This window comes from Apis cerana, linkage group LG10 (assembly GCF_029169275.1).
Source record: "Apis cerana isolate GH-2021 linkage group LG10, AcerK_1.0, whole genome shotgun sequence".
NCBI lineage: Eukaryota > Metazoa > Arthropoda > Insecta > Hymenoptera > Apidae > Apis > Apis cerana.
Genome location: NC_083861.1, coordinates 2887521 through 2900123, shown reverse-complemented (window position 1 = coordinate 2900123; position 12603 = coordinate 2887521). Strand labels below are relative to the sequence as shown.

The 12603-nt window shown below is 33.6% G+C and overlaps 1 long non-coding RNA gene across 1 annotated transcript; it reads right to left on the bottom strand.

Annotated features, from left to right (window-relative positions):
* Positions 1-5980: 5980 nt before the first annotated feature.
* Positions 5981-6826, bottom strand: LOC107995722 (uncharacterized). Its single transcript, XR_009831501.1, has 2 exons — positions 6384-6826; positions 5981-6315 (listed from the first exon to the last, which is right to left on the bottom strand). It is a non-coding gene; the product is annotated as an uncharacterized LOC107995722 (long non-coding RNA).
* Positions 6827-12603: the final 5777 nt, after the last annotated feature.

Genomic DNA, 12603 nt, shown 5'->3' with positions numbered 1-12603 from the left:
AGTCTGTGTATGTGTACAAATCGTAGATACTTTAATTTTAAATATTTTAAATATCATAACATAACAAAAATAATAATACAATTATGATTTTTCGTATGGTTTTTAATTTTATTTTTAATTGGAAACGAATTTTAAGATATTTGTAATACGATATATATATATTTTTTTTTCTCGAATTTAAAGATAACGATAAAGCGATTAGAAAGATAATTCCTCGTGTATCTTGCGGGCACGTTGCGCCAATTGTAAACCAATCGATATTGCGACACAGCCTTAATTTCGTCCGGGAAATATTAGTTGGTAGAGTTCGTTGGTAACAGAGGGAAAACATCGAAACCGAAATAGATGTATATCGATTCTATTGTACCGTCATTCAAGTTACAAAGGATACAGATTTAATAAAAATATAACACAAGATAATTGTGTTATTATCTAATTGATAGTTTGGCAGGAAACAAGACAGAAATTAAAAATCGAATATTTTTGAATTCTCATTTTTTTTCCTATATAGATATTTAATACTATTTTCTAGAAATATTTCAAGATTAATCGAAATATTATTGATATCTATATTGTAATAAATACTTATTAAAAAAAAAAAAAAGAATTTAATTTTCTCTAATCGTTTTTTTTAATCTTCTTATATCTTTTTTCTCTCCATCTTATATTTTTATTTATCTTTGAATTGTATCATATTATGTCCTCATCTCTTAAATGCGAATTCATTCGATTTTCCAATTTTCTTCATGTTTAATAAAATTCCAATCCTTCCATTCCACTATGTTTCCATTTCTAAATTTTGCTCGCCTTTGGTATTAGAAGCCCCAGCTTCTCAAATTTTCATCCATTTCATTTCTCCAAATTTCCTCTTCGACTAACTCAAACTGAACATTCTCATTCCGTAACGTCTCTACCCCTTAATTCTTGCTTCCTTCGAATTTTATCAAACATTCCCAGCCTTTGAAATCTTCATCTATTAAATGTTCCGCATTTTCTTCGTTCAAATTCTTTTCACCCCTGAATTTAAGCTAAACACATTCGATTCTTCACATTTTTATCAGTTTCTATTTTCTTTTTTGTGATTAATAAAAATATGATTCTTTGATGATTTCGTGAACTTTTCATCCTGAGATTTTATTAAACTTCAGCATTAAAATTTTCATTATTCTATTTTTTTCGTCATTATTAATTCAAAATTGTTCATTTCTACTAATCAATTTCTACTGCATCTTGTACATTAAATTGTCTGCAATTATCGAAGTTCTAATTCTCTCGTTTTAAGAGTTTTACTCATTTTTAGATTTTATTGAAAATATTCAGTCTTTTATATTTCTATCTATTCAAATATTTCTAAATTTTTTTACGATTAATAAAAATTTAATATTCTTTATCTCTTTAATATTTCTATTCTTTAATATTTCTCCATTTTTAAATTTTACTAAACGTTTCCAATTCTTTAGAAGAGATAAATCTACTTTTATCATTACCTTTTAAACTTTCATTCATTCGATTCTTCAAATTTTATCTTCAACTAATTTAAACTAACTTCTTTTAATTCTTTCTATCTTCAAATATCAAAATCTTTTCAAACTTTCAGATCTCCATTCATCCAATTTCTCAGCATGTTTCTGCAATCTTAATTGAAGATCTTGTAGAAATAAGAGGACTGATTCATTTATATAACACTTTTAAAATTATCTATTTAACTTAATATCTTCTCCCCTCTTAAATTACTCGTAACTCAATAAATAACTCTTTTGTACATCACTTCTTACATTTGTTTATCTAAAATCGACTCTTCAAAAATATCTTACAAATATATTATCATGTACATTCAAGCATATCTTTTAATACGTCGTACAATTATTTATAGATACAAAAAATAAATCTACTCCTTCCTCGGATCGTTAAAAAAAAAACCAGACATCGGATGTTCAACCATTCCAAGATGATCCTTGATCCTCTTGTAAGCGACGTCGGGTACGATAAGGAAAAACCGGAGATGGACGACGGACGATCCTCTCTCCGGTGGTGGATTTTTCAGCGAATGACGCTGAAGAGTACGGTCTCACCGCTTACATCCTCGTTATCAGGGGGGGTGCAGACAAATCGGAGCAAGCGGACGATAAAAAGTGTCCGAGAAGAAGCCGCGTGTCCGTGTTTGCACCGATATCGATTTCGCGTTAGGCAAGGCGTGCAGCCTTGGACTGTTGTTAGGCTTATTTTTCCAAGATGGTGGCCATCCCCGCGCGTGCCGTCACGTCGAAATTCCTTCGACGACAGGAGGAGGAATTCGCAAGCGTTGCCTTCGAAATCTAGATGGGAATGTTTCCTATTGCGGATCCGATTCGAAGAATGGGAAAACGTTATGTATCGTATGGTAGATACGATGACGATGTGGACACTCTGTCGTGCGCGAATTTGTGTGGAGGCGGAATTTATGAGAAGGAATTGTGATTCTACGACAGTAGATGTTATACGAGTATCGCTGTTTCGTGTTCTGCGTTGTGCGTTCTTTTCGTTTTTCAGGCTATATAACCAGATGTTGAAAAGGTTTTGTGTGTCGTTGGACGAAGGGATGAAGTGGTTGATATTGGATACAGGGGATAAATACGAATTAAGTTTGAAATAGGTGGGTAATTAGGGAAATGTGCTTGGATGTGATACTTTTTTGGGATTGATATTTCATTTGATTCGATATTGGATAACGATGATAATTGTTTCGTTTCAGTTTACTTATTATAATTCTTATTAATGTTTTTATATGTAAATAAGGGATTGGATACTTTTTTGTTTTTGGTTTGTTTTAATGTTTTTTTAGACAGAATGGAAAATTCATTTTTGAATACATGAAATTATAAAAGAAATAGAGGAATAGATATATTATATATGAACGAATTAAGATAAAATAGAACCCTATAATCTTTTTTTAAAGTGTATTTAATATAATAAATAACAATCTATGCGCAAACTTGGCGTAACAGACCTCTTTACGAAATAAATTGTGAAGATTGACTAACTAAAAGTCGGAACAAAGCATCAAGTCCTTAAAAAATTAAAAGGGGAGAAAGAAAAGGAATAGAATAAAAAAGCAAACGTGAGAGAGAAGAGCTAAATGCGCGAGAAAATTCGGAGAAAACGGAGGAAAGTAATAAGAAGTGAAAGTGAAGGAGCTCGTAATGGCCTGGTTAGTTTTATCCATTGTAACTGAAAACCAGATGCAAATAAAATCATGGAAAAAATATTTAAAGCATATATAATAGGAAATGCAAAAAAAAAAAAAATTGAAAGAAACTGCAAGAAAAGAAATATTTAAACAAGAGAAATATAATTTAAAGAAAAATTCAAAACATGTAAGTGTAAAAATAGAACAGAAAGTTAGAAAATTTTTATTGCAAGAAATGGAAGAAAAGAAACGACAAAAGCACGATAGTGTTCTCATTTGTTATATAGCTCGTACAAAATCATTAAAATTACATTAACGAAATGAAGAAAAACTGAATTAAATAAATGTAGATTTGATAGCATAATAATTAAAAATCTTAAACAAGAACAAGCTTTATCCAATTTTAATCGTATTTTAACACCATAATCTAACGATATATTTTTTCAGGAATTACGTATAAAAGTGTTTCACGAATATTTTATTAAAAAAAATTCCTGGAAAAGAAACAGCAATTGACGAGAATAATCTTCATTATCAACCTTTCCGTAGTCTTTCCAGTCTACGTCAGCAATCGTCGATACACGAATAAAACATTGTCTAGCGTTCTAATTCGTTTAAATGTCGATACACGACGATGATCGATATTTTCCTTCGATCCACGACGACTCTCAAACACTCCCCCTTCGTTTCAACGCGAACACATCGAAACAAGTACGTAAACCCACTCAACCTAAAATCTCACTGCGGAACTAATTATAACACCATCGTTGCATGGAATTTATTTTATAGAAAACCAAAGATAGAGAGCGAAATTCGTCCTCGAGGTTCGCAGCTTAATTACGGCCACTCGAAAACCCTGCAAGAAACTTCCGGTGCTCCACAATGAACCTGGAAACCAGAGAGATGGCCGAGCGCGATATCGCAATGACAGAAACAGCGGGTGTTGGGAAAAGAGGAGAGAGAGAGAGAGAGAGAAAGAGAAAGAGGGAAAGAGAGAAAAAGGCATTGGCTGGCATCGTTTTCAAAGTGGTGGATTTATAACATTAATTTCCGTGATGGACAAGTAGTCCAGGCTAATGGCACTTTAATGACCGAGAACTGTATCGAACTCTCTTCTCTCCCGTTGGCCATGCGTACCGTGACGCATCTAAAATCAAGATTTACCTCCCCCCTCCCTCTCCGTGACGCTGATCAATGACCGACTCTCGAGGGCGATACACGAAACCGCGTATTCGATGTTTGCGGATCCTTGGGATTCCTACGCGTCATGCGGATCCGGTTTGAGTCTCGGTTAACATCTCACGCTGAAGTGGTTCTATTCCCTCTCGCAGTTACTCGGAAACTCTTTATCCTGTCCTCTCTGTCCTCCCACAATGCCGTTACACGAGGATGGTTCTATAGCCTGTATAAGTATGTATGCCGAGAGATGGAAATTGGTTGACAAAGTATCCATCGTTGACATCGTAATAAATTGTTGGAGAGACGCGAAAAGGTACGTTGGAATTAAAGGAGTTACTTGAATTCAAGTGACTCTTCTAATGGTGTGAATCTCGAGTTTTTTTTTCATCTCGATTGAAATATTCTTTTTATTATCGTTTTTATTGAGCAAGAAATACTTGGCTTCGAAATACTTTGGTTTGAAATATATCGAATATTCGAATCTGTTATTTCGTTCAACACGATGTTTTTTAAATCAATGCGAGATCTATTTTTAAATCGTCCCTTGATATAGATGTCTTCACGTGATTATTTAATAATTCTGTATCTTTTGAGTAATGGAAAAAAATCCATTTTCTTTTTCAATTTTATATATTGCTCAATTCTTAAAATAATAATTCATTCTAGTCAAACAGCATTCGTGTCATTAAAATATTCCTTTTTCAAATTTCCTCTTGCAAAATTGAATATTTTCCATGAAATTTTACAAGTTACAAGTTTTATAACGATGAAAATACGGAATTATACGTAATCATGATTAATTTAACGTAAAATTACATATTTTACAAACCAAACTTGTAACTCGTCGCTTCATTAATCAACTCAATTCGCTGAATTAATTATTATTATTAATTATTAAATTACTATGCAAAAGATATTCACAACTCTTATTTAGTCAAGTTATATATATGAATTCAAGCAGTTGAAATTCCTCTTGCAAGAGAAGGAAACCACTTAAATTCAAGTAACTTAACTCGAAGCAGTAGTATTACCTGAAATATCGTTGAGACGATGATACTTCTATCTGTTAATAACGAGAGAAATTTCGAACGTATTATTAAATCGTCTCGTTTCAATTGTGCCCTTGAAAAAAGTGGAAATTTCAAATAAATCCTTAATCTGATCAACTATTAAATACTCGATAAATAATGAATCATACTCGAATCTTAAACGAATCTCAAAGGGAGTCCCCGCATGGGTCAAGTGACCAATCCATACGATGCTTAATGTTTACCAGTGGGTCCCGGTCAGGAGTCTAGAAGTAACCCCAAATGCAATTATACTGATTGTTCGTATCTGGGAAATCGATACCGATGTCCCGTCGGTGAAAAGATTCCCTTACAGCGGTATAATGGGTACCTGGGAGAACTTCTGTCCCGTGTAATGAAAGAACACAGAAGTGGAACATGGAATTCCTCCCGTTTCCTCCTGGCTTCTTCCCTAGCTTTTAGTAACGACGTTACCGTTGCGTTACCGTAATCTACAGTTATTTATCTTACCACTGTTTTTCATTGCAGTCAAGAGTGGAGGGAGGGGCATGTAAATTGATAACACAGGAGGAGAGAGCGTTTAATAAAGGGAAAAAATTCCAGCGTACATGGTAGAGATTGCTTTTTTATTAAAGAAATCCCCTTGAATTGCCGTTGCAGTACATGTGTTACGTGGAGTGTGAGCAGTAAAGAGTCAAAATAAATTTCGCGTGGGCGGAGCTGAACCACCTAGGGTTTTTGTAGCTTTTAAATCTCATCGGTCGCCGCTCTCTGGGTCATTTTTTAGGGGGATACGTCGGGTAAGCCATTGAGAGAGCTAGAGAGGGTGACACTTCTACATCAGCACTTACAGTCACTAAATCTAAGGGTTGACGGAACATGGCGAGCCGCGGCCTCTCCCTCTCTCGCGCTCCCCTGTATTGTTCCAAGTCGATTTCCAAGCTGAAATCCAAGAGATTTTTCAGAGCAAATTTTCACCCCCCCTTCGTTCGCGATTAATCTTCTAATACCTGATCTCTTTCCTTATTCCGCAATTTTAGATTTTATCGCGTGTTTCAGGGGACATTCTATAATGTATGTACATCTTTTCTACGCATTGCGACAGTTGTACAGGATGGTCCATTTTAATCGATCTCCTTGCGTACTTTCTTACTGTTATCTTTACCCAAGTTGCTCACCGAATTTAAATAAGAAATTTTCGCATATGGAATGGACGATTTGCGAGAGTTTGATGTAATCATTCGGAATCTATTGACTTGTAAAATTTCATTTAAATTCGATACGTCTCATTTTAATTGGTTGAGCCTGAAATTATCCATTTATTGTATTGAAGGATTTTAGGTTGGTTAGAAAATGTTACTTTATTTTTTATAAATTTTAGAAAATCGATAATTGCGTGATTTATCTATTTCAAAGCTTTCGATTTCATTGCAGGTTATATTTTACTTACTTAATAACGAAATGCATCTTATTTATAATATTACAGTGCTACTATTTTGCAGTTCAATACATTGTAATATGTATGTAAAAAATTGTACTATTAATACTTTCATAGTCATGGTTAACACGTGTCCGATAGCAATCATTTTTTGTGTATTCAATACGTGAACTAATGAAGTTCACTATGAATTTTATAAATTAGTTTGCAAACAAATCGATTCATGACTGACGCTTGCTTTGAGATAACCTCCGTTTATCTCAGTGAAAATGCTTTTCGGTATGTTTATGTTTACTTCGTATCATACGTATAGTATAACGATAAAATTATTTATAACTTCGTGAATATAACAGCTTATTTAATACGTAATACTTTCGGTTAATTTCAATACAGTTGGATATCGATGGTTGTCATGGGTGTAACTATTAACTCAATAACCAACTTACATTTACATCGTTAAATTTAAATACTACAATTTTAAAAAAGACAAATTTTAAAAAGTGTTGTAAGAAATTTAGATTGAAAAAAAATCAGTATTAAAAATAAAAAATAAGTTGTGAATAACAATCGATTAAAGACAGATCTTTTTACGAACTCAAAGTATTCTAATTATCATTGACAGAATTAATGATTCTTAAACTACAAAAAAAAGTATCATATGACTTGTGCGCTCCTTCTACGCGACGAAATACAAGAACAAGAGAAGAAGACACGTGTTCAAAATTCACAACCGATTTAAAATATCTTCAAAAGAGAGTATTCTTGGAGAAAAATATCATCCCACTATCCTGTTCCCGAAACTATCGCGATCATCTCTTCAGAAACGAACTACTTTTCCTCTTATACGGTGTACAGTATCCAACACGACCGATATATATATTTATTCTAAAATGAACATATTTCCCGAACACCCAGTAAGCCAGTAGCTTTAACAAAAAATTACCAACGCTCGAGCAGCGTAGCGAGCACTCCAACCTACTCCATCAAAACCGCCCCAAAATTCGTTCCCTCGACCATGCAGTTCTGCTATACACGTTCCACGAGGAAAATCACGAGCCCGCTCTATCGCCTGTTTCTGTCTTCAGTGAATGGTTCCTCTCGTTCCTTCCTGTGTAAATACATGTATAAAGACACACAGAGAGAAAGAGAGAGAGAAAGAGAGAGAGAGAGAGACGGTCGAGGCAAGTAAAGTCCCATCGCTTGGTCCACTTTTCTTTCTGATTTCTTCTTCTTCTTTACCCGCTGTTGATCACGCTTTGATCACAGGGCGTTAATCAAGGCGTAAACTGCACCCACCTGCTTCTTTCTTTCTTCTTCAGACTTTATCACGACCAAGAGGGAAAGAGAGAGAGGATCGTGCTCTCATTTCGAGGTTCAAAGGACCTCGCGTTTCGCGGGGCTTGTTTCCCTTAATACTCGATGTAACGCGACCTCTTGCATTCTACACCTCGTTTCTTTGATCAGAGGGAAAAGACTTTGGTCGCCTGGTTTGTATACCTCGGCCACTGATAACGAGGTAGGATGGGGAGGGAGGGTTGGACAAAGAGAGCGGGAACACTCAAAGGCGTGGAAAACGAACGAAAATTAAGGAGAAATATGTTTGGACCGTCGTTGCTCCGTCGTTCTCGCGAAAATGGCTGGTTCGCGTGTCGAACACGGATCCCTCTCCCTCTGCGAATTTATCGAGCACGATTGAAACGTAAAAGCGACGTTACACGGTTGAAGGATCGTGTAGCTTAAAGCGTTTTCGCGAGCAACATCGAGATAACGAGGCTTTCTCTTCTCCCTTTTTCCATTCTTTTCCCCCTTTTTTTCTTCTTTTCTATTTTTATTTTTCCTTTTCACCTTTTCTCGACTTCTCTCGTTTCGTAACGGGGGGTGGGAGAGAGAGAGAGAGAGAGAGAGACTATAACGATATTACAGTTCTTCGACTTCCGGCACGAATGTTCCCTACCGGAGATTGATCCTTCTGAATTGGAATTGTTGCATCTTCGAAAGTTAGAAGTAGGGGGAGGGGGCCGTGTCTGTTTCTGAAAAGTCATTCTATCAGATTCGAGGGAAGTTTTTAAGTATCGAATAATGTTTTCGTTTGCTCGGTGATCATCGATCTTACGCTCCAATTTTTCTGCTCGAAATAATCGCGGCCTCTTCGCTCAAACTTACGATATACACTTATTTTTACCCTTCGAGTGATCTAAATGATATTTTGTTTCAAACTTATTTGATTTATAAACGATACGTTCGTTATCGACAACGTATGTATGTTTCTTTTGTTCAATTATATTCCGTGTAAATAATTTTCTTAAAACTATCATTTATGTTTCAAGAATTATTTATTGTTTCAAAAATATATTTAATTTAATGAAAGTGATATAGAATATATATTTAGTGATATAAGAATGGTATACATTTTTTAACGATTAATTTTCCAAATTTTTTAACAAATAAATATTCCAAGACGAGGGTAATACGTTTGTATTGAAATAAGAGAAATTAGAGTAGATTTTATATATGTACAGAATCCTTGAATACCGAGAACTTTAGCTTTGATTCTCTAAATTAAATACTAAATACGCAGATGATCATACATATGCGTTTACATAGCATTAAATTTATCACTATCTAACTTTAGAACATTTAACCCTTGTTGGTCATTAATTACCCCAGAGATAAATAACTTCCGAATGCTATAAATATGTCGATCTTTTAATCACTTCAATCAGTTTCGGTGTAATAGTAAAATAAATTAAACTGAAAGTAAGTGGAGATATTGCAAGGTATACAAAGTTAAACTAAAATAAATTCTCTTTCCGTTGGAAATATCTTTAAATATTTTATACTGTGTATTTAAATTTTTTCTATTAAAAGAGTACAAGTTGCAATCATTGAAATGGGGAACATAAATTATTAAAATGATATGTGTATAATTCTTTGGACTTTACTTTTCAAAGTATCTTTCAAGACTTCTTTTTACAAAGAAATATATATTTCACGTAATTAGTCGTTGCAAAAATTAAAAAGATTCGAATAAAATAAAACGTTGAATCTAATTATGAATATATAGAAAGGGTTGAGAATATTGTAACAGCGTTCACTTGTAATATCTCATTATTTATTTGTACGTAATCGATATTAACGCAAATATTCCGAATAATAACTATGCTGGAGAAGTGTTTGAAGATCGTTCGATCGTGAATCACAGCAAAATAACAGGCCTTACACTTGGTATGAATTCTCGTTTCTTCATACGTTGCCCTGCATACCTGATATAGATCTTTATTTCTTCGCGTGTCATTGGCCTCCATACGTGGTATAGATACCACGAACAATTACAGCAGGGAGTTGGTTTAAGGGCAAGACCTATAGGTTATGAATGTAATTATCGAGGTTTGAAATTCAGACTTTCGATACATCCGTGCACGTATATGTAAAGCCATAAATTTGAAACAATGACGAGCAAAAAGTAATTGGTTATTTTAAGAGGGAGGGTTTAGAACGTCATTATCTGTTTCTAATCGATAATTCGCATGGAGACGGCGAATGCGAATAATTATTAAGGTTCGAATCAATTATAGAGTTGAAATTAACGATCAGTTTATTTACAAAGTATCTCGGAGGGTTTTAGGTAATTTGGAAGAGACGTTTTTTAAAATGCTGTGCAGCGTTGAAATTAATGGACGATCTGAAAAATGCAAGCAATCCGCGCCACAAAGCGTGGATAATGAGACAACTGAGCTGAATTATGGACTCAACCATGCGAAATTCTCGAAACGCGTGGATATCTCGTCGATGCAAAGAGAACATCGATCGTGTGCTCAACGCCGGAGTAATTAAATCGTGCCGATGTCCCATTGATCCATCGATGGACAACGATACTCTTCCACACGATACGCTAGCTAAAGGATATCCTATAAACGTGGAACGACATATATTTGGATATATGCTTTGAATATATCGTCTATAAGTCAGTCTATACTTAACCTAATACTTAACCTATAAGCTGTTATAATATCCATTAGAGGATCATGCGATGATATTTGTATAAATTTTCGTGGTATCACTATCTCTAAATGGAAATTTCGTAATAAAAAATTATGTACACGTTTTGAAATAAATGTGATAAAATTTCGTAACTTGAAATTAAAAACTGATAGAATTTGAAATTCTTCTTCTTGATCGATAAATATTATAATTAAAAGACAGAAAGTATATCTTTGTTGCAATTACTAGTATTATATAAAGTTGCATAAACACTTAATACGGACACGTATAAATAAATTTTCGTATTGAAAATATAAACATTGGCATTTATTAATAATAATGCAAATCTTCGTGAAAAGATTATTTACTAGAAGTAGTTTATCGAAGTCTTGGATCGATCTACGTATAATATAATAGCAAAACAAAAGCTAATTCTGCTTAAAAATACAATCTAGAAATAAACTAAGGAGGAGACAGTCTTCTTTAAAACATTTAAAACGAGAGAAAACAAAGTGAACTATTTATGGATTAATATTCATGGGGTAAGGTCTGCTAGGAACGGAGAACGGGCCCGCAATCTTGGAAAAATGGCCGATATTTCGACGCGTCGCCGGCGCGTGAAGGTAGTAATGGCTGCTCGAAAATTTATAACGTTCTTCGTGACGGCAAACTTTGCTTGCATAAAGCGCGGGAACACGATCACAGGCGAATTTGAAGAAACACTCGAAGTCTGGGAACTCGGTTTGCTCTCCTATCAACGGGACTAGATTCCTTGGACTCTGTAAACACCTAGCCAGGGTAAATCTTAAACATTGACACAAGATCGTTCGAATAATCCTAGGGTCTAGGGACGGGCAAAAATCCTATGATTTATAGTTAACAGTCGACGATGCTGTCCCAAGAAGTAGGACAAATAGCGTTTCTCTTAATCTTTCGCTTCGATCTTTCTGAATTATAATACGAGTTGATATTATTAGATGAATTTTATACATCACGATAATTACATTAACGTTAAAGATGTTAACAAAATGTTTTAATAAGGTGGGTGACGAATGATATGTGAATATTAATTTCGTAATTCCTTCTGTAATATGTATTTTATCTGTATTTATTTGCCTTATGTTTATAAATTTATTTTTTGCGTTAAAATAGGGAATAACAATAATAAAATTATTATTTTAATAGAATGATAGGAATAAAAGTTATTGTTTTTTCAATTCTTTGTTAGAACACAGTCGACCTTTAAAAATTCAGGCTTAAATGGTAGATTTTTAAAGCAAAAAAAAAAAATTTTTCATAGAAAAGAAGAACAAAGTTGATCTTCTTATCTCATTAAACTCTTAATTACTAAATTATGAATTCTTCCTTACTGTTAATTACAGTTTATCATATTATGTAAGCTCTTTGAACTAAAATTGCATAGCATCGTATAATGTACATTATAAATACAATAATCGATGACCAATCATGATTACAAATCTCTGAATACAAAGCAGATATTTGATATGTACTATTACAGAAGGAAAAGATTAAACTTTCTTTTATACTGACAATACAATAACATCATTCTAACGAATGAAATAGATAGTATTTTATATTCATAAGCAATTTAATTTTTTACTAAATAAATCAAGAGGTAGAACCACGTAATATTAAAAAAATCCGAATACATAATTTAAAAGAAGTTCCAATATTTATTAATTCTTGACGTCGATTTTAATTTATTATCCTATTTCGTCCAATTTATTTTATATTTATTTATACGAAAGATTGATATATATATATTTAAAGATTAATTATATATTTAAATT